Source organism: Pleurodeles waltl, chromosome 9 (assembly GCF_031143425.1).
Source record: "Pleurodeles waltl isolate 20211129_DDA chromosome 9, aPleWal1.hap1.20221129, whole genome shotgun sequence".
Taxonomy (NCBI): domain Eukaryota; kingdom Metazoa; phylum Chordata; class Amphibia; order Caudata; family Salamandridae; genus Pleurodeles; species Pleurodeles waltl.
In genome coordinates this window covers 347,394,769-347,416,012 of record NC_090448.1, presented here as the reverse complement: position 1 = coordinate 347,416,012, position 21,244 = coordinate 347,394,769, and positions in this window count along the sequence as shown.

The following is a 21,244-nucleotide window of genomic DNA, read 5'->3' as shown; positions in this document are numbered from 1 at the left end:
CTCGCAGTCATCAACTTAACATTTGCAAGCCCGAAAGAAGAAAAAAACTCCACTCTGCTGACTTTTTCACAACTCTGAACTCTAAGCAGAGCGCAGAGTGGGAAAAACTTCACAAACCCCGTGAGCGGAGCGGAGTTCACTGCCTACCCCTAGTCTGGATCAGGTCAGGAGTCCCATTCAAACTCTCCCAATCCTTTTATTGACGCTTTATGCCGCTATGCTATTATCATTGGGAAAATGGATGGTAGGGAGATTACAATAGGAAGTATATATGGCCCCAATAGTGACCAAGCAAATTTCCTGGCTTCTATATCCAATCACTTATCCACACACTTAATGGGATTGGTCAGATTGGTGGGGACTTTAATTGTATTGCAGATATAACTTTTGAGAGGTTACATCCCCCATTACAGGAATCGCCAGTTCCTCGAAATGCTAAAGCCTTGCTATCCTGGCAACAGGAGTGGGACCTCACTGACTCTAGGAAGACCCATCCCCCAAATGAATGGGATTACTCATTCTTTTCCACAATATATGACTTATATGTCCGATTGGATACTTTTCTGACCTCAGGTGTTGGAGTATTTAACCAGAACTGTATCGGACCATAACCCACTACTCCTGGGACTAAAATAGACTTGCCAAGCCCCCCCATCCCCTGGACTGAAGGAGCCACTAGAAGTTCATAATTTTTCTTAAAACCACCTTTGTACATACTGTATATATCACCTTCACTTACCTGCCCTTTTGCATCACCTACACTGTTTTTACTAGGAGCACCTATTCAGACGAATGCAAACTTTACGTTCAGAATAACCTGTTCAACAAAATATACATTTAATGTCTGGAATAACATGTGCAAAGAAATATATAATGCAATAAATGTCTATTGACGTTACATAGGTTGCACGCATAGAATTACTTTAGCTATTTGATTACCGTGGAAGTCTAGGTTACTTCCCCCTTGCATTGACCATTAACCTATCCACGGATTATAAAATAGTCAGCAGAATACTGGCCACTCGGCTGCTGCAGCATATGCCCTTCCTGATCCACTGGGACCAATCTGGATTCATACCAGGTCGCAATACAGCTCATCACGTCCGTAGACTCCTCTCGCTCCTAGATACAACTACCACTGACAAGAACAAAGCTGCAATCTTTGCGATCGATTTCGAAAAAGCTTTTGATAGCCTAGAATGGTCATATCTATACGAGGTGCTACACAAATTTGGGGTGGGCGAGAGCTTTGTGGCTTGGAGCCAATTGCTCCATACAAAGTCATGGGCTGATATCCATACGGGCGGAGTCATATCTGAGAGCATAAAGATAGCATGGGGAACCCGTCAAAGCTGCCCGCTCTCGCCCCTCCTTTTCGCCCTCGCAATTGAGCCTCTCGCTTGCTGGGCACACAGGGAGAACCTTACAAAGGCATATAGGCTGCAGGGAACATCACATAACATTATATGCTGACACCCTCCTGTTGATCCTTGATAACAAGGAGGGAGCACTAAACGGAGCATAGCGATGTTGGATCGCTATGCCGCCATCTTGGGTCTCCGGGTGAACCAGTAGAAATCTAGCCTCTTCCCTATAGGTGTTGCTAGACTCACCCAGAGAGACATTAGAGACATTCAATGGGAACCGAACCACCTTCCTTATCTAGGGTTGCTTGTCTACCATGATTCACGCTACCTCTTGGAGAGCAATGTGGCGCGAGCAATTCAGGGACTCTGCTGCAGATGTCATTCTGGAGCTCCCTGACGCTTTCTGTGTCAGGATGGGGTGCCCTACTAAAAATGATAGCTTGACCCTGTTTGCTGTATCTTTTTGTCACCCTCCTCGTATGAATACACAGAAGGACCTTTTGGGAACTGGACTCCCTGCTTATTAGCTTTCTCTGGGGCCCAGGCCGCAGAAGAGTGGCCCTGGCTACTTTCCAGCGGCCCATTTTGGGCGGGGCTGACCATTCCTGACTTTGAGTCTTATTATCTGGTGGGCCAGCTTCAATGGCTGGTGCAATCGATATCGAACAAGATGATGCTCGAGCGAGAGGTGAGTCTTTTCACCGCGGGCCACTTCTCATTGAGAAGAGCAGGGGCGTAGGAGACACTAAATTTCTGGGGGGGACAGGGACAACCTTGAGGTGGGCCCCCTGCACAAAGTTTGCACCCAGAAGGGTTGCCGTGGTGGGGGGAGATGAGGAAGACGGTCGCTTCCAGTCGAGTCCTGTGTGGCCTGCAATTCCCTGTCTGCTGGGCCCTTTGCTGCCTGTTAGGCAGCGACAGGCTCTGTGATGCTGTTCGCCTGTGTGAAGTCCTAAGAGGCCTGTACTGCCTGCTGGGCGCAGTGCTTCCTGTCGATTCCTGTGCTGCCTGCCAGGCACTGTGCTGCCTGTTGGGAGCTTTCTTACTAGTCAGGCTGTATAAGTCTCTGGGCCTCCGCCTGCCTATGAAGGCCAGTAAGGCCTATGATTGCTGCTAGGTCCTTGTCTGACTGTCAAGTGGCAGTCTATGTGCTGCCGCGTTCCTATGAACTGCTGTGCTGTCTGATATGGCCGTCCTTAGTGCTGGTGGCGCCCTGTGCGACATTGTTTGTTGGTGCCCCCCAGTGACCACCTCTGCCACGGATTCCCTCACTACTATCCATCACCACTCTCTCTCAGATGCATTTCATTCGTTTTATAGCACCACTCATACCGGGAAATATCCCTTACAACGCAATCAATGCAATGCATTGACCATGCTGCCATTACCACAAATATGGGTCTAGCACACATGCCTTTACCACACATATCTTTACCACACATATGCGTGGTTACAGCATAGATAGCGGTCTAGCTGTCCGGGTGGAACAGGAAGAAGCAGAGGAGAGAGAGGTAAGTAGGGCTGTGGCCGGGTTTAGAGTGGGAGGTTGGGAGGTTGGGGTCATTTTTAGGGCAGGGTAGGGTCGGGGTAGTTTTTAGGACAGGGTGGGGTAGGTTTTAGGGGTCAGGAGGAGTGCATGGACTTTAAGTAGTTTTAGGACAGTGTGGGGTAGGTTTTAGGGTACAGGGTGGGGGTCATGTAGTATTTAGGTCAGAGCGGGTAGGTTTTAGGGTTCAGGGTGGGGGCAGAGGCATCAATTTAGTTTTTAGAGCAGTTCAGGGAAGGTTTTAGGGTTCAGAGTGGGGGTCGGGGTAGTTTTTAGGACAGGGCAGGGTTACTTTTAGGGCTCAGGGCAGGGGGGTTTAGGGCTCAGGGCAGGGGCAGTTTTAAGTGCTTGGATGGGTGGAGTATGGTATCAGGTGTAAGGGGGCAGGGTAGGGAGAATTTACCACGCATGTTCCTTTACCAAACATGCTTTTACAATGAAATTTGTTGTAAAGGCATGCGTAGTAAAGACACGGTCATTGTTGAGACCGCGATGTTAAGGCATGCACGATATACGCATGTGTTGTTCTATCATTCATCCCTCATACCAGTCTAGGGTGTCAAAGCACTTTACATCACACAGACATTACGCAGAGACAATCATCATATATGTGTAAATCCGTGTATATGAAATGTTACATAAGACAGAGGACTACAAGGTGTAGGTGTCACAGGTCATCCATACTGGTAGCAGGTATAGTTTCAGAGTGCTTTATCTGGAGAAGCGCAAACTCAGAATTTAAAACATAACACCAAGGTTGGGGGCTCTCTTTAATAATAAGAACTGCACTCAAATCAACTTGTTTTGCAACATTAAGTTAATCAAAAAGTGGGGGGAAATCATGACGCTCTAATCTATACCTTGATGTTTGCATGCAGCTCTTTGATGAGTTCATTGCTCACTGTTCTATATTCAGTTTTCATTTATAAATTGCAGGGGACAAAAAAGGAGCTCTCTGATGTAGGAAGCTGGCCTTGTGTGTGGTGAGTACCTATGGTATTATCACCTTATACCAGGTCCTGGTATCACCTTATTAGTGAAGTGTAGGCAGTGTCTAGAAGCAGGCTCTCTAGAGTTAGCTGTGGATGAGCAGCCAAGACTTATCTAGGACACATGCAAAGATCATGCAATACCACTGTAGTCACACAGCACTTACACACATGAAAGAAACACGTGTTACGAAAATAAAGGTTCCTTATTACAGTAACACAAACACTAAAACACTAGATAGGCAATACTCCAATAGGATGTAAGTAACACACTATTATATGTACAGCAGCACTCACAAATTGGCATAAAAAGCAATAGAAAACAGTGAAAAGCAATAGGCAATACTGAAGGCCTAGAGGGGACCAGACCATATACTAAGAAAGTGAAATGCGAAAGCCGGGTCCCCACCCAAGGAAGTGGAATTGGTAGAGGGGAGCTGGAGGAACTAGGAAACCCCAAAGGTAAGTACCAGAGTGCCCCCCAGCGACCAGGAGAAAAGAGGTTAAGTTACAGTTTTTTCCCTGACCCACCAAAAGGACTTCAGAGAAGGATATTGCAAAACACAGACAAGACTGCAAGAAACTAGAGGTGGATCCTGGAAGAGTAAGACCTGGAAAAGAAGGGCACCAAGTCCAGTTTACGTAGGATGGTCCGGTTGTGGCAGGAGCCACTACCCACCCATCTGTAGATGCAGGAGTTGGTCGACGGGGAGACGAAGATGGTCAGCAATGCAGCACTGGAGCAGATGAAGAGTTCCTAGGTGATGCAGTCGACGTCCCACGCCAGATGAAGAATTGCAGTCAGTCTGTGGTGTGGAAAACCTACCAACAAGCCTTGGCAAAAGCAAATGTCGCAGTAGGAGAAAAGTGGAGCTACCGGGGACCAGCAAGGTCCAGGGGGACTCAACCCATGGAGGGGAGTCTCAGGTGACCATCAGCAAGGCAGAGAGTCTGGAGGAGGAGAGGCAGCCCCCACAGAAGACCTACAGGCAAGGAGCCCAGGAGCTGTAGAGAGGCCCACAGCACACCTGAAGAGAGGTCCCACTTCACAGGCGAAGCACATTGAGGGCTGTGCTTCACAGAGAAGAGTGCCGGGGGTAGCTGCAAGAGATGCGGTGCATGGGGGTACTGTCCTGCATGGGAAGGCAAGGACCTACCTACTCCAAAGTTGGGCAGCTGGTAGAGAGGACCGAGGAGACCACTCCAGACTACCACCCCTGATGCAGGATCCACGCAGCTCAGGAGGAGCGGAGAGGAGATCCACGCAGCCGGTTGTTGTTGCAGTTGGTGCCTGCGGATGCAGATAAGTGACTCCTTCACTTCAAGGAATTTTCCTTCTTTCTTCTCATGCAGACTGAAGACTTGCTGCCCTCAGAGGAAGCACAGCTGGGCAAATGTTGCAGTTGCTGGAAGGAGTCGGAGAAACAATGTTGCGTGGCAAAGTCGTCGCTGGAGCTGCAGATTGTAGGTTCCTGTGAAGTCCAGTTGCGGTCCAGTGGCCAGAAGTCAAAGTAAACGTTGCAGAGGAGTCCTGCTGGAATCTAGCACGTCAAATCGGAGGACCCACCCAAGAGGGAAACCCAAAATAGCCCAGAAAGGGGGATTGGTCACCTAGCCGGGTGACCACCTAGGAGGGGGCTGTGATGTCACCTCCCTGACCTGGCCACTCATATTCTCACAGAGGCCTCTGCCAACCTTAGATTCAAGATGGAAGAATCTAGTGGCCACCTGGAGGAGCTCTGGGCACCACCCCTGGGGTGGTGATGGACAGGGGAGTGGTTACGCCATTTCCATTGTCCAGTTTCACGCCAGAGTAGGGGCTGAGGTCCCTGAACTGGTACAGACTGGTTTATGCAAGGAGGGCACCAAATGTGCCCTTCAGAGCATACTAGTAGCTTGGCGAGGCTACCCCTCCCAAGCCTTGTAACGGAGAGGGTGTTGCCTCACTCTTCCAAAGGAAATCCTTTGTTCTGCCTTCCTGGGCATGAGCTGCTCAAGCAGCAGAAGGAGGGCAGAAATCTGTCTGAGGGGTGGCAGCAGCGTGAGCTGTTTGGAAGACCCCATAAAGCTGGTAGGAGCAATGCTGGGGATCCTCTAAGGAGCCCCCAAAGTGCATGGAATCATACAATCAATACTGACAATAGTATTGGGGTATGATTCTGACATGTTTGTTACCAAACATGCCCAGGTTCGGAGTTACCATTATGTAGCTGGACATAGGTAGTGACCTATGTCCAGTACAAGCGTAAAATGGCGTCCCCGCACTCACGAGGTCCAGGAAAATGGAGCTGGAGTTCGTGGGGGCACCTCTGCTTCTGCAGAGGTGCCCTCACACACAGGTACTTGCACCCTACCCTCTGGGCTAGGAGGGCCTACCATAGGGGTGACTTACAGTGACCTGGTGCAGTGGCCTGAAGTGAAAGGGTGCAAGCACCTTTTCACGCAGGCTGCAATGGCAGGCCTGCAGACACAGTTTACATGGGCTTCTATGGGTGGCATAATACATAATAAATGCTGCAGCCCATGGGAACCCCTGATCCCCCAATGCCCTGGGTACCTGGGTACCATTTACTAGGGACTTATAAGGGGCACCAGTATGCCAAGTGGGGGGTGTGTGTGGTCCAAGCAACCAAATTTAATGGGAGAGATCACTGGGATCCTGGTTAGCAGGATCCCAGTGAACACAGTCAAAACATACTGACAACAGGCAAAAAGTGGGGTAACCATGCCAAAAAGAGGGTACTTTTCTGCATCTGACAAAAGCAGAAACCCACTGACCTATTCACATTATATACACTTTGTGATCTGCATGTAGACGGCCTTTGTAGCAGGCACAGTAACCCTGTACGTTATGATGAGTCAAAACTTCCACTAGACAAAACTTCAGTCTCTCTCCAGAATGACCATTAATCACCGGAATTATCTTAAGATTTTTATTGTTGCCTGAAAACTGTTGGTGGCAAGGAACATCCAGCAGGTGCTTTTAAAGTCACAATATACTTGCAAACATAGCACCCCCATCCTAAGTCAGCACCCAGTGCGGCAGCACCGGTTGCATCGCCCTAGCTGCCTTACCTTGCCCTGTCCATCTCTTAGGCCATCTGGTTCTTCCTGGGACCCATGCTGTGTGCTGGTCTCTCCGCTGTCTATCCAGCAGTGTCAGGCTCTGTTCCACCATAGCCTGTGAAGTCCTGTAAAGCCTGTGAGCTGCCACAGTGCTGGCTTCGCATCCACAGGCCATTGGCAGGAAATGAGATTTACAGACAGCCCTTGCCCTTCAGAGTAGGCTTTCACAAATACCAGGAAGGCTGAGGGAGAGACAGGGGACAGAAATGTTGGGGGGGGGCAGGATGTCAACTTAGGGGACAATAATTAGCAATGGGGCAGGCAAGCTGGAGACAGAGGAGAGAGGAGAATGAGAGAGAGGCGACAGAAAGGGGGGCCCTAACAAACACTGGCGCACAGGGTGCCACTAGCGCACTAAAGTCTGCACCGCTCATATCTAAAAGTAACTCAACAATACTGTTTTTAGAAAGGGAGATACTCTGCAACACAGCACTGTATTTTAAAAGAAAGGGAGTTACTTAGCAATAGTTTATTTAATTACCCAAACCTCCTTACCTTCTCAAATCTTGCTGCTGTCTTCAGGGTTCGATCTTCAAGGGACAGGAAGGGTCGGGCTCAGGAGGGACTGGATGCACACAGCAATCAACAAAGGGCCTCTCCTCTCCCTTTGTTCTCAGAAGTGCAGACTGCAGGCAGCTGTGGCGGCAAGGTGAGAAAGAATCCCTTGTGTGCTGCAGCACAACAAAAGGGCAGAGGGCGAGTGTCCTGGAGCCAGGTCACAGGTCAAGTGCAGGGCCATATAGGTAGCGCTTTCATGCGCTAATGGCCCTGCGAATTACAGGAGAAGGGAAAATTCTTCTGTCCCCTCGTCCCCCCCACCCTTGTCCCCCGTGTCCCCCCCACTCCAAAATCTGGGGGGAACATATCCACCGCGTCCCCCACACTTCCTACGCCCATGGAGAAGAGTGCTGCTCCGACTCCCTCCACCCTACAATTCCAGCTCCTCCGAGCTTGTGGTGTTGAAACGCAGCTGTTGTGACATCTCCACAGATCGAGATGCCCCATAACTTATGCCCCAGAAATTCCACTTCACTTCCTAGTGGAGTTGCCTCGTGATGGGAACTGGGGGGTACTCTCGGCAGAGGGCCGATACGATGGGAACTCTCTGTGAGGCCGACGCTCTTCTGCCATTTGAGGACTTCCGTGCTAGCCACACCTTATCCCCTTGCCATTTTCTCCTTCATAGGGCGCTCACCAGAGCGGTGTGGGGGCATTGGAAGCAGGGCCTGGCGGAGCCATGTAAGTCGGCAAAATGCCAAATTTTGGGAACTGCAACAGGCACTCATAAGGCAGTGACATGTCTCTATCGCAGAATTAGATCGGACCCTATCTTGCCCCTGACAGTTCTGCGCTTGAAATGGGAGGAGGACCTAGGGAAACCTATTACTGACGAGGCGTAGGAGACTATCCTAGCGTATAGCCCTAAAATATCACAAAATGCCATATTTACACGTATTAACTTTTACGTGCTACATTAGGCGTACTTAACGCCTGGAAAAATCTCTCAGCATTTTGGATTAGCGGAAGCTAATGGCTGACACTACACACTAGGTCATACCATGGTGAAGGCACAAAGCAAGGAGGGCGCAAAGCATTATGGGGCAGAGAGCTACGCCAGTACTACATTATGCTTTTCACTAGCGAAAGGCAACAAGAACTGCTTTTCAGCGGGTCGGCCCAAGTACCTACATGACCTCGCTTGTTGTGTACCTTTGCCAACTAAATATTAATAGGGGCCGAGGCATTCAATTGCAAAACGGCTGGACTACTCATAAACTTATATCGATATGTCTCCTGCCATGTATGCATTTGCAAAAAAATCAATAAAATCTGTTAAAAAAAATAATAATAGGAGGTGGTTAGGTTAGAATTATGAGATTAACATATTCATATTATGAATTTAGTAAAACATGATGATTACTAAAGGAAAGCGGAGGCAGCTACAAATAATTAAAAGAAATTGGAATATTTACTCACATGAAGATCTTTCAGAAAAGCATGTTTTAGAAAGTCTTTAAAAGCAGAGAAAGAGAAGGAGTTCAAATTGAGAATAACGTGTGGTTACAGGAGGAAGCAGCTGGTAATGAAGATGGTGGAGGATATCTTTAAGATGAAAATCAGGAGGGGAGGATGTCTGGTGTGATGTGAGTGACAGTAAAAACTGTGTGGTGGCTGAGTCAGATAGGCATGGCACATTGTCACTACCATTGATGCAAAAAAGGCTGAAACATTCACAGAGGAAACCTGATGAAATACTTCTGCCTTAGAGGGTCTGGTGTATGTTGGGGAGTGTTGTGCCTTGTCTTGTGGTGCGTGCCTGTACGTGCATTGGTTGTATGGTGTATGGATTCCATGTATAATCCTTGTGTTAGTATTTGTAGAGCGTGTGTTAGTATTTGTAGAGCGTGAACCTAGTTCAAGAGAGACGGAGTGATGAATGTGGGTCATAGCCTCCAGTAACATACAATCACTTGGGTAGGTCAAGGGTAAGCCTCTTGAAAAGGGGTAGTCCTCCCTGAAGGGGGGCACCTTCAGCTTTATTCCTGAATTGTAGCTGGTGCTGATCCGATATTGATAGGGATGCTCATCCAGATCCTGAAAGCAGAAACATAGAAGGCGTGCCTTCTGTTGTTTTGCTTCTTGAAATGTATTGTCTCCAGTCTGGTGATATCGAGGCTCCTGGTCTAATGTTGTGCCCCAGATGTGGCTGGTATGTTTCCAGACAAGCTGGAGTTTTGTTGTTGAGGGCTCCGTAAGTTACACAGCTTGTAGATGATTTGGGCTGGAAGGGGCAGGCAATGTAGATCTTTTAGCATGGCGGTGTTGTGTTTGAATTTCTTTGTGCCCTTTTTGAGTTGTGCCCTTGTAGAATGCCCTTAAATGGTGCTCGGTTGATACTGGGGAGACCACAGAGCAGGGCTTTGCCTCCCTCCTGATGGGAGAGGAAGGCTACAGATTGTAAAGTTGTTCTAAAGTTGTCTTCTGCAAGAAATGGCTTCTATATCCTCAAGAGGAAACGGAGGAAACAATATGTGTTTGTTTTCAGGCCATGTGTTGCTTGAATGAGAGATCTGGATCCGGGGTGAATCTTAAAGATTTTGCATGGTCTGTCTGCTTGGGGGTGATGCCTAGTAGGTTTAGTTGGAGATCCAGGTTTGAATCTGTGGTTGTTTGGGGTGATCCTTGGAGTAGTGATGTGATGCACTGCTAACCACTGTTCATCAGTTGATCAATTCCTTCACTGAGGCTGACTGGTCCAGTGGTTGCTGCAAAAAAAATTGTCAATGAGTGACATAGTGTTAGAGAATGCTCCAGGTACACTCTGCCTCTTATGAAACAGCCTCCTCCTATCCATGGATTAAATCACTGAACCGCTGGAGAATTTCCCATGCCATTGCTCAGTCATTCTACAAGTCTTGCTGCCCTTTGTACAAGCTGTGAAATGCATCATCATAAACACACACGTTCCCCATCACCTTTCACTCACTGCACTCAATGTTCAAGGTCCGTCTTTTTACGTATTTTATCCTGGCACACACAACCAAAGACTTGCTATTTCACAATGTTTCCTTGATACGAAACTGTGATATGCCAGTTTGTTTGGAGTTTGATAGCAATAATGTCAGCAGCAGGTCTGATAATAGGAGAGACTGGTGTGGTTTCAGCTGCGCGTATCCATTCCAGGAAGTGTCTGGAACGTTTTCAACAGTGCATGCCAAGTCCCAGCAGTAACAGGTCTAGTTTTGACAGAAAACACGTGAGTTCCCAGCAGCAGAATGGGCATTGCCACCTGCAGGTTTCTTATAAGCTGCAGCAGAGCAGGCCTGTTCCTACCAGCAGAGGGTTTGTTCCCAGCAGCAACAAACCTATTATCTGGAGAACACCATTTTTGCAGGTGCAAAGGTCTATTCAAAGCTGCTGCTGGTTGGTTACCATCAAATGCACTTCTGTTCCAGCAACAGTAGATCTGTTCCTTATAGAAGCGGGTCTATTCCCAGCAGCAGGTCTGGCTGGTTAGCAGCGAATTGTGCTGGACAAGGAGCCAACTGTTTCTGACAACAGCATGCCCAATACAACTGCAGTGTGTCTGGAGGGAGGGAAGGAAGAGCAAGTCCACTTCAAGCCCCAATAAGCAGGTGCGGTGCCTGCTGAAGCTGATTGAGCCCACTAGCAGTAAATCAGGCTTTGCAGCAGCCGATAGAGTCAAATAGGAGTAGATCTGTTCCCAGGGGCAGCAGGACTGAACCGAGCAGCACCGGGTCTAGTTCTGGTAGAAGAAAGCATGTTGTGCAACATGATGACCAGTCCCAGGGGTTACGTGTCTATTCCCAGTAGCAGCACACCCTGTCCCAGCAGCAGTAGGTCTATTTTCAGCATAAATGTAATTAACATTCCTACTTCCAATTACATTTCCGGCAACAGCAAGCTCTGCCCCGCAATAGCTATTTTACTCCTACCAGCACTTAAAAACACAACACACACATAGTTTCAGATGTCAGCTTGAGTAGGCATTTTCTGCAAACCATCTTTAACAAATGTTGCAGAGGTGTACTCCTACAATAGGCAAAGTATTAGTAACTCTGTTTCATTATCATTTTCCATATTATATTTATGAAACAACTGTCTTGTAGGTACACACGCAACTCACAACAACTTCTTTGAGGTCATCAGAAGAGTACAGCCTCTGCAGAATAATGTCTTACTGACATTCCTCTAGGACGGAGGCATGTCTATTCATAGCAGTAAGAGGCCTTTTCCATAGATTTTGCTCTCAGTAGGTTCAGTGGTGCCTGCGTCCACGGGCGTAAGTGGCCACTGCATCTCCATTATGATTGTCCTTTATTTTACAATAGGGGGTAGGGACCGTATTCCTTGCTTGCATCAATCTTATGGGACTCGTGCTATGCATTAATCTCATTCCAGCAGCACAGGGCCCTTGCCCAGCAGCACCTGCTGGGATGCGAGCACCTACAATGCAAGGATGGCATTTTGCAGTTGGTACAATCCCCTTCAATAGAAACAGGATCGTTTTTGATACATTTTGTAGCAATCTCATGCCAAATTGATGATCTACCCTGGCAACTTCTTACAATCACCTTACGAGAATGAGCAGGTTTGACCCTGCAACAGTCAACAGATCCAGACCTTGGAGCAGAAGTAATATGTCTATTCCTAGAAGCAGAAAGTTTGATATGGAAGGTGGCTGGGTGATCAGATGTAAAAAGAAGCAGGTCCAGTATTGGTAGCATTAGACCTGGATCTTGCTGGATGTAGTGTTGTTCTTGCTTTGTAGGTATGGGCATTGCAGAAGAAGCCCTGCTCTTTTAAAAAGGACGTTTTTGAATAATCTCTGTCCATTGCTTAATTTCAGCCGTTGGTTGCTGGTGGGGGCCACTGTCACTCATTTTTAGGGACCAGCACTTATTTTTCCTATTCAGTCGTTGACACAGCAAGAAAGGGAAAGCACTCAAAGTGGAAAGAAGTTGGAAGATAAAGACGGAAAAAACACGCAAAGGGAGAAAGTCAGAACCTGCAGGAGTGAGATAAACGGGCAGGGAGAGTGTCTGACAGGGGATGAAGAGCTGTTAGGTCAATTCAAGACTCTGCAGCCTTGATGTTTGATGATAGGTTAAAGGGAGAGAATATGGAGAGATCTGTTGGCATGAACTGTGTTCCTGTCATCCCATATATGATTCTCATTATGAGATATCAAGGACGGAGGGCATAAAATGTAGTTAGTCAGGACCCAGGCTGGTGGACTAAATAAGAATTCCTCATTCTCCAGAGGCATGATGGAAATCCCTTCAGTTATTCCATACTTGTAAAGTTGATGATGGATGGTTTACTGCTGTGGACTGAGTGATCAACTAGACCAGTAGTTGTTCTGTCTTATGTGAGTGCAAGGAAGTGAGGCTGTATTAGAAAGTTATTATGTAGCCTGTTTGAGCTGCAATTGGCTGTCCAACAGCTGGGTGTTATGGTATTAGAGCGAGCCAAGAGGGTTATATATGAATTGAACTTTCTATATGCTATCCTGGCTAGATTTATGACAAACAGAAACAAGAAGAGCACATATATGTGCAGCAATACTTCATCACGATCATAAAAAGAAATGCTGCCCTGAATGTTCAGAAATAACAAGAGACTTTAGTCTTGGAAAAATACAACTCTTTATGAATTTTGGTAGAACTATACCTTCGATTTTATTTTAATATTAAAGTGGGAAAATGAATCACCCAAATATGACCCACTCGAACCCACAGTCCGAGACGACATGATAAAAATAAAGATAAAGAAGTAAAATATATTCAAACGCCTCTTTCCTTTATATTCTGTTTCCTTTTAAGTCTCCTTAACATGAACATAATTCACACTTAAATAAGCACACTAGAACTGAGGAAACAAGACCATCAATGCAGAAAGACACAAGAAAGCTAAAAAAACATTATGAAAACAAATAGGTTTCGCCTTTACAAAAGCTAACGGCTTTGCCAGTGCTTATTTGCAAAGTAATGTTAAAATAATAAAAAAAACATGTATTGAAGTATCTCAAAATCCAATACTGAATTCAATATTTCAATCATTATACACTGTATGATTTAATTTTAAAATTTCAAACAGGAAACTCGGAACAGAATTTACAATGCCTATTTCATTTTATCCAGTTTAAAATAATACATAGTGTTAGACTTTTCATCCTTGGCGTGGTCTTCCTTAACTTTTCGCCTCTGTTTACCAGGTTGTTAATGTGTGCTGGACTATGATGTTGCTATTTTTGTTATTCTGGGCACTTTACCACTGCTAACCAGTGCTAAAGTGCAAGTGCTCCTTTACAAAATGTGTATGTTATTGGTTTATCCATGATAGGCATATTTGATTTATGAGTAAGTCCCTGGTACAGTGCACTAGAGGTGCCCAGGGCCTGTAAATCAAATGCTACTAGTGGGCCTGCAGCACTGGTTGTGCCACCCACATAAGTAGCCCTGTAATCATGTCTCAGACCTGCCTCTGCAGTGTTTGTGTGTGCAGTTTTAACTGTAAATTTGACTTGGCAAGTGTACCCACATTCCAGGCCTAAACGGTCCCTTTTCTTACATGTAAGGCACCCCTAAGGTAGGCCTTAGGTAGCCCCAAGGGCGGGGTGCAATGTGTGGTTAAGGTAGGACATATAGTAATGTGTTTTATATGTCCTAATAGTGAAATATTGCTAAATTTGTTTTTCGCTGTTGCAAGGCCTGTCCTTCTCATAGGTTAACATGGAGGCTACCTTTAAATCTGATTAAAGTGTAGATTCCCTTTGGGAGCGGATGGACACATGGAGTTTGGGGTCTCTGAGCTCACAATTTAAAAATACATCTTTTAGTAAAGTTGATTTTAAGATTGTTTGTTTGAAAATGCCACTTTTAGAAAGTGAGCATTTTCTTGCTTATACCATTTCTGTGACTCTGCCTGTTTGTGGATTTCCTGTCTGGGTCAGTTTGACAGTTGGGCTGGCTGCACCTCACACTAGACAGTGACACAAAGGGAGCTGGGGTGTAGTCTGCATTTCCTGATGAGCCATCTGTGCTAGGAGGGAGGTGAGGAGTGGTCACTCACACCTGAAAGGGCTGTGCCTGCCCTGACACAATGCAGTCTCCAACCCCCTGGTGAGTGTCTGGGGCCTGGCCTGGGCAAGGCTGGATTTCACATTCAAGAAAGACTTTGCTTTGAAGTAGGCCTACTTCAAAGAGGAAATTGGGTATAAGAAGGGCACCAAAAACCACAGACTTTAGAACACTTCTGGAAACCAAGAGAAACCTCTGCCTGGAGAAGAGCTGAAGAGCTGAAGAAGAAGAGCTGCCCTGCCTGTGACTGTGCTTTGTGGAGCTATCCTGCAGTTGCTGCTTCTGCCGCCAGAGTAAGAGGGCAAAGACTGGAATTGTGTGCCTTCCATCTTGTGAAGATCTCCAAGGGCTTGATTTAGAGATTGCCTCCTGTTATTTGAAGTCTCAGAGACAGCAAAGTCTTCTCTCTGCCAGCACCTGGAGTCTCTGGAGAGTCTCCTACTCTGCCCTGTGGTGCCCATCCAGGTCCTGGGACCCTGAAAGGAGAAGTTGGCATCCTAAGAGGATGAAATCCACGCACAGAACGCCATGCAGGGAAAAGATTGACACAACTCCGGTCTGCTGCTGGGAAATCGACGCGCCGCCGGCTTCTCAGCAGAAAATCAATGCTCGTCTGTAACGTGACCGAAGAATTGACGCACCGAGCTGGAGAAACGACGTGCAGCATCGCTGACAGAGGCTGGTGAGATCGTAACCCGCGCTGCATGGTTTTTGGATCATCGTGCGGCTGGATTTCTGATGCAAACACCGCTGGGCGTATAAAAACAACGCAAGGGCTGCCCGGACTCGAGAGTGCTGACTGGATCGACGCATCGTCTCCTGCGGAGAGAAGAAACAATGCAGCCCAACCCGACGAAAGGAGAAACAACACAAAGTCCCACTAAGACCCTTTTGACACACAATTGCCCGTGCAGGGTTATTTTTGAAGCACCCAAGGTACATTTTCACGCTAAACAGTGTTAGTGTGTGTTTAAAACTACATGAAGACTCTTTTTGCTTTTTAATTGATAACTTGACTTGTGTTTTGTGGATTTTTGTTGTTGTGGTCTTGTTTTGTTTAGATAAATATTCCCTATTTTTCTAAACCTGTGTTGTGTCATTTTGTAGTGTTTTCATTAAGTTATTGTGTGTGTTGGTACAAATACTTTACACCTAGCACTCTGAAGTTAAGCCTACTGCTGGTGCCAAGCTACCAAGGGGGTAAGCAGGGGTTAGCAGAGGGTGATTCTCTTTTACCCTGACTAGTGTGAGGGTCCTTGCTTGAACAGGGGGTAACCTGACTGTCGACCAAAGACCCCATTTCTAACACATAGTAATAGCTGCAGGTACTTAAAAGAACATAACAACTATTTCAGAAGTGCTAGAATTCAGAGGAACAAGCTTGGTGTTTACTTTGCACATGTCTAGGCCCTGGAACAGGCTGAGTGTCAGCAGCAACCTGCCCATTCTCCGTGCCATAAATGCTGCCTTTGTGTACGAAGGCCTGGGTTTCCATGCAACATTTGTAAAGCAGTATATAAAGTAAAAGCAACCGGATTAAAATATTTGGTCAAACATTAGAAAAATATTCCTGTTGTTGGCCTTTTATTAGTGGACTGGGAGGGGTTGGGGAGCTATATGAAGACTGCGGTGGAGTGAGTATGTGAGGGTACAGTAGCACATGGAGGAAATAGCAAGAAAACACGTGCAATTTCATGGTGCACTTAAAGAAGAAGAACATTTTTGTTGCCAGGTGTGTCGTGGAAGGACACAAGTCATTCATTCAAAGGAATGGTAAAGGAGCAATGATCCACGGGAGCAATAACCACAAGAAGAGGAAGGAGATCCATTGAATAAGAAGATAGCAAATGAGACTGAGAGGAACGACAACAAATGAAAAGCAATGGGCTTACCTAAACCCACTCTGTCTTGGTATTGTAAATAGATCTTACACAAACATGCTGCTTTAAGTCTGTAGACATGATCTCAAAATGCATACTAATCGCATCCAATTTGTACAAACCTTTGTGAGTTATACCGGCAGCTTGGTGAAAAAAGTGTTCACTCACAATGTATGTACTTATACTTATGTAGAATGCCTTATTGAGCTCCCCAGGAGATAAAGGAACTGAGGCACATTAAGACAGAATGATTTGATCAAATGGGGGAAACTGGATTCCAAGCTCTTCTCATGATTGTTTGTCTGAATGTTAGCCACTCAGCCTTACATCCTATTCCCTTTCCTTTACCTGGGGAAGTGATAAAGATAAGTAAATTGTCCAGTAAAAAAGGATAAACACATTGTCCAGCTACGTCTCACAGACACACTATTCTGACTGGCCATCCTTCTCCTTTGCAATTCTTATGTGTGTAAATACTTGTTTTTTTTAAATAAAGCTATTCATTTTGGTAACAATGTTACTTTAATTTATCCTGCTCCTCTCAAACGATTTTAGAAATAGAGACTGGCTAACCTTTGAAACCCTTTGCATCATCCACAAACCGGTCCACCGAAAAGTTGCCATATTTATATTGAATAAAATAGAGTTCTCTGCCTCTGATCTCCTGACATTTCTACACTACGTGGCTACTGATCAAAACCTACTCCGTGTCCATGCCTAAGAAAATGCTACACTCCAAAAGGCGGTGGCTGCAATTACAAATTTAGGATGCCTCGGTCGTCGAACCTTTTGACAGTGACTCCTCTCTCTGTGTTGTGAAAGACCAAGTGGCAATTTGGTTCATAGGGCTGCACTACACTAGAGTTTTCATTGTTCAGCTGTAGTACAGCACTGACTAAACCCAAAGATGGGCACAGACGCTTCAGAGATCAAAGGTACAAAAAATACCACTGCAGCGTTTTTGAAGATTTCCACGCTCCTTTGTAGAAACAGTTCCCTTCCAGATCAAATAGGCCTGCACAGTTATTGGCCATGGGTGCTGGCCCTCAAGACTCTCTGCACTACCATGAAAAAACGTTTAGTTGACCCTAACATTCATTCTAATTCATAAACTCATCCATCAAGTCATAATTTAACAACATGGAGTATTTATTCTCCGTTCTCTCTTTCCCGTAACCAGGTCCACATTCTACTTCCCGCACATCCACACTCTTCTCCTCTCACTTCTTTACTCCTCCCCTCTGTCCTTCACCAGACAATTACCTTTCGCTTCTGTCTACGTGGGAGGAGGGATTTAGCAGTGGCAGGATATTCCCTCCAGGCTGGCACACCTCCCCTGGCACACGCTTGGACCTGAGAATGTGCTCAGTGAGATCATTGTTTTTGTGAAGCCGGTCTCTTGTCAGCCTGTTTAACTCTTTCTGATGCAGGCAGCTCACCTCCTCTGCATTCAGCCCACAGAGCTCCCATGCTACCGGAACTACTGTTTGCTTTTTAGGTCTGGTGTTAGCCAAGACGTATTGCTCTTGTTAAAATTATACACATAATATGCGTTGTTGTAGTAACTTTAAACCCTCCCTCTTCCTCTTTTGGTCTGTTGTTGTGCCATTCACATTTTAGGTTACACCTACTAGACCACTGAAAAAGACCTATTGTCAGCTTGCAAAGAACTTACAGTGGCCTTAAAGCCTGCCCATTGTTTACCATTGGTTGGCTTTATTGTCACTCATGTGTTTGCTTCTTATTCAATAGCTTGCCTGGCCCATCATGTTTGTCTCTCCACTGGAGAGCTGCCCAAGCTCACAATTTTTTTTACTTAAGCAGTCCATGAGAGTGCATCTGTTTTCCAGTTGTCTCGTGTGTTATTCTCCTTAGCCTAAGCACTGTATTGTATTGCCTCCATGTGCTTCCCCCCCAAGAGCTACGTGTTTTAAAAGCGTGCATGTGTGGTCATGCACATGCTGTTGCGAAATTATGCCTGCGCACACATGTCATCACACGTGTACAGATGAAATGATGCGGCTGCCAGCGACTGACTCATTGTGCCTGTTTTTTCGCGTTTGGTTCATGCTGTATATTGTACAGCGGCGCCAGTTATAACATTGCCAATGCTTGTTTTTCTCATCTGCAACTACACCATCCAGCATGCATCAGCCCATATCAGTAATTGGCTATCTTCACAGTTAGTGATAGGCTACTACTCTTGAACAATATGTACCTTAAAAAAAGTAGTTCTCTTAGTGCCTTTTGCTATAAGCTAAATTGTTCGTTTTTGAAGAAACAGACATGGATAAGGCTGACTGACAAATCAAAAATGGGTTTGTAATAAAGTTGAACAGACACTATTACAAAACAACTTGGCAAAGCCAAAAGGTTGATAACCAAGCCAGATCTTTTGGCTTTGCTAATGCTTGTTGTTAATGTCCTGTGCTACCTCGTACATAAGCCCCCAAGGAGCCTTGGTTTTCCTGGTTTTCCCTTTGTGTGTTTATCCCGTAACAATCCCATGTCACTTGTTTTTCATTTTGTTTTTTGTTTCTACTCCTGTTGCCCCTATGCTGCGTGGAGCCTGGTACCAGGTGTTCACAATGTTCTATGGTGTTGTAATCAGGCCCATTCTGCACCTGACACTGCCGTGCCTCTTGAACCAAACTCTATGCCCCTAATGACCTCCACTGCCACAATCTCTGCCCTTTCTACCCAATTCTGCTTTTCTCTTGTTATATACTTTCTTCCTCTAATGCCCCTCACTTTCTCTGTCAGATGATGCCTCATGCTTCCTTTCTTTTTTTAACCAACTTTATTCAGGTTCATCATTATGGCCTGCACATTGACATCAGATCAACATCTTTAACGTTACTCTCTTAGAAGATGCACATCCACATATCTCAAACAGGAGCATTAGTTCCAGCCATTTTACCATACATTGGAAAGAACACAGTACAGTAATATGGCATGTAGGGACATCATCTCAGTTGTGGCGCTTGTTAAAAGTCAGCATAGGATCTGCAGAATCGTATCACACCTATATCCATGTACAGAAGGGCAGGACACAGAGAAAAAATCATTATACAGGTTATTGGTCTCATAGACGTATCGGTGAGTGGCATGTGCACAGGTATTTGTGAAGGTGTTATAGAAGATCTGCAGGGAATGAGACAAGAGCAGTAGGGATCCAGGCAAAGTGGAGGCACAGACCAAAAGCCAGATCAGAGGGTAGCGGGGAGAGAAGAAGAGAAGGCGAGAGAGGAGATAGATCGGAAGGGGAGAAACACATCTCCGAGCACTCAAGGTTGGGATTAAGTACGTATGCTGTTAGTGATCATGTGTTTAGCTCTGCCATGTGGGCCTGCAGGTCTTGCAGGAGTGTCTCCTAGTCTGCCGCTATTGGGATCCTGCACAAGCCGCAACATTCCTTGCGCATCAGAGCCACCGCCTCTGCCTTTTTAAGGGTCGCTGCACACCAGTGGTTTACACCTGCTAATGTTTGGGCTTTCCAGTGCATCGCAATGAGCCTCCTGACCATGAGTAGCGCCAAGCTCTGTGCTTCCTTCCTCAATGCTTCCCCCTGTTGAAAGCTGTGCGCTTTCCACTCTAGTGCCGAATGCTGTCTCCAGTTCTGTGATTTCTGCCTGTACTAACCACTCTGCCACTCATACCCTTAAGACCGTATGCTGTGTCTTGCACCATGATTTCTTCGTCTCCAATGTCCTATGTTGTCTTTCATCTTAAATACGTTTGCTTAGTAATACACCTTGCCAACACCAGCCCCATCCTTTATGCCCATATTCTTCTTGCTTTTTTACCTTGTGGTTGATTTCCCCGCTTCATCGTGATGCTTCTTCCCTTTTGGTCCTAATGAACCATATTGCCCATAGTCCTGACATTTCAGGACCAATCTCTCATGTTTTCACTGCACGTTCCTAATGCCCTATGCTCCTGACTCCTGGTGCCATACGCCCTACCGTTCCTCTCTAAAAGCCAACTGTTTACTTTCTCTAAATCGTTTCAGTGACTGAGACCTATCCTGTTACATAGACTGACCATTTTCTGATGCTATCCAACCTCTCCATTCCATCAGCACCTAACAGTAGTAACACCACCTACCACCTAACGTTCCACGCTACAGAAAATAATTGACATATTCTACTTTTGCTCCCTTTTATCAGTTCCATTATTCACAGCCCAACAAGAACAGTTCAACAGTTCTGCTACTTCAGCTTTGCAACCCCATACCCGACGCAAAATCACTACAGTCAAATAGAGATCCAGGAAAGAATCTGCTCGAAATCCTCCAGCATCAACAACAAAAAGCCAAAACGATTACTTTACTTGCACTGAGTCTCAAAACCACCTTGCCTATGTAGGAACGTACAAACAATCATTAATGTATTCGAAAACCCTGAATGCATTGACTCTCTTGGAAAACATACAACTCTCTAGCTAGCTACTACATTATAAAAGCAGAAGACCTGGAAATATACCAGGGGAAGAAAAGGTGCACATTATAAGGCTAGTGTTCTTTGAGAAATCGGAAAAGTTTCAGAGTGACTTCTCTTTTATTTGTTTCAGGATAATATCCAGTTTGTTTCTGAAGTTTATGGTCTTTTAATTAACTCCACATTGAACAGCGTTTGAGTTGCTTCAATAGTGGATTGCCTTCAGGTTATGTCAGGAATGGGTGAACCTGTAGTTGCTTGAGGGGTGGCTGCTTTCTTAGTTGTGTGGGTTT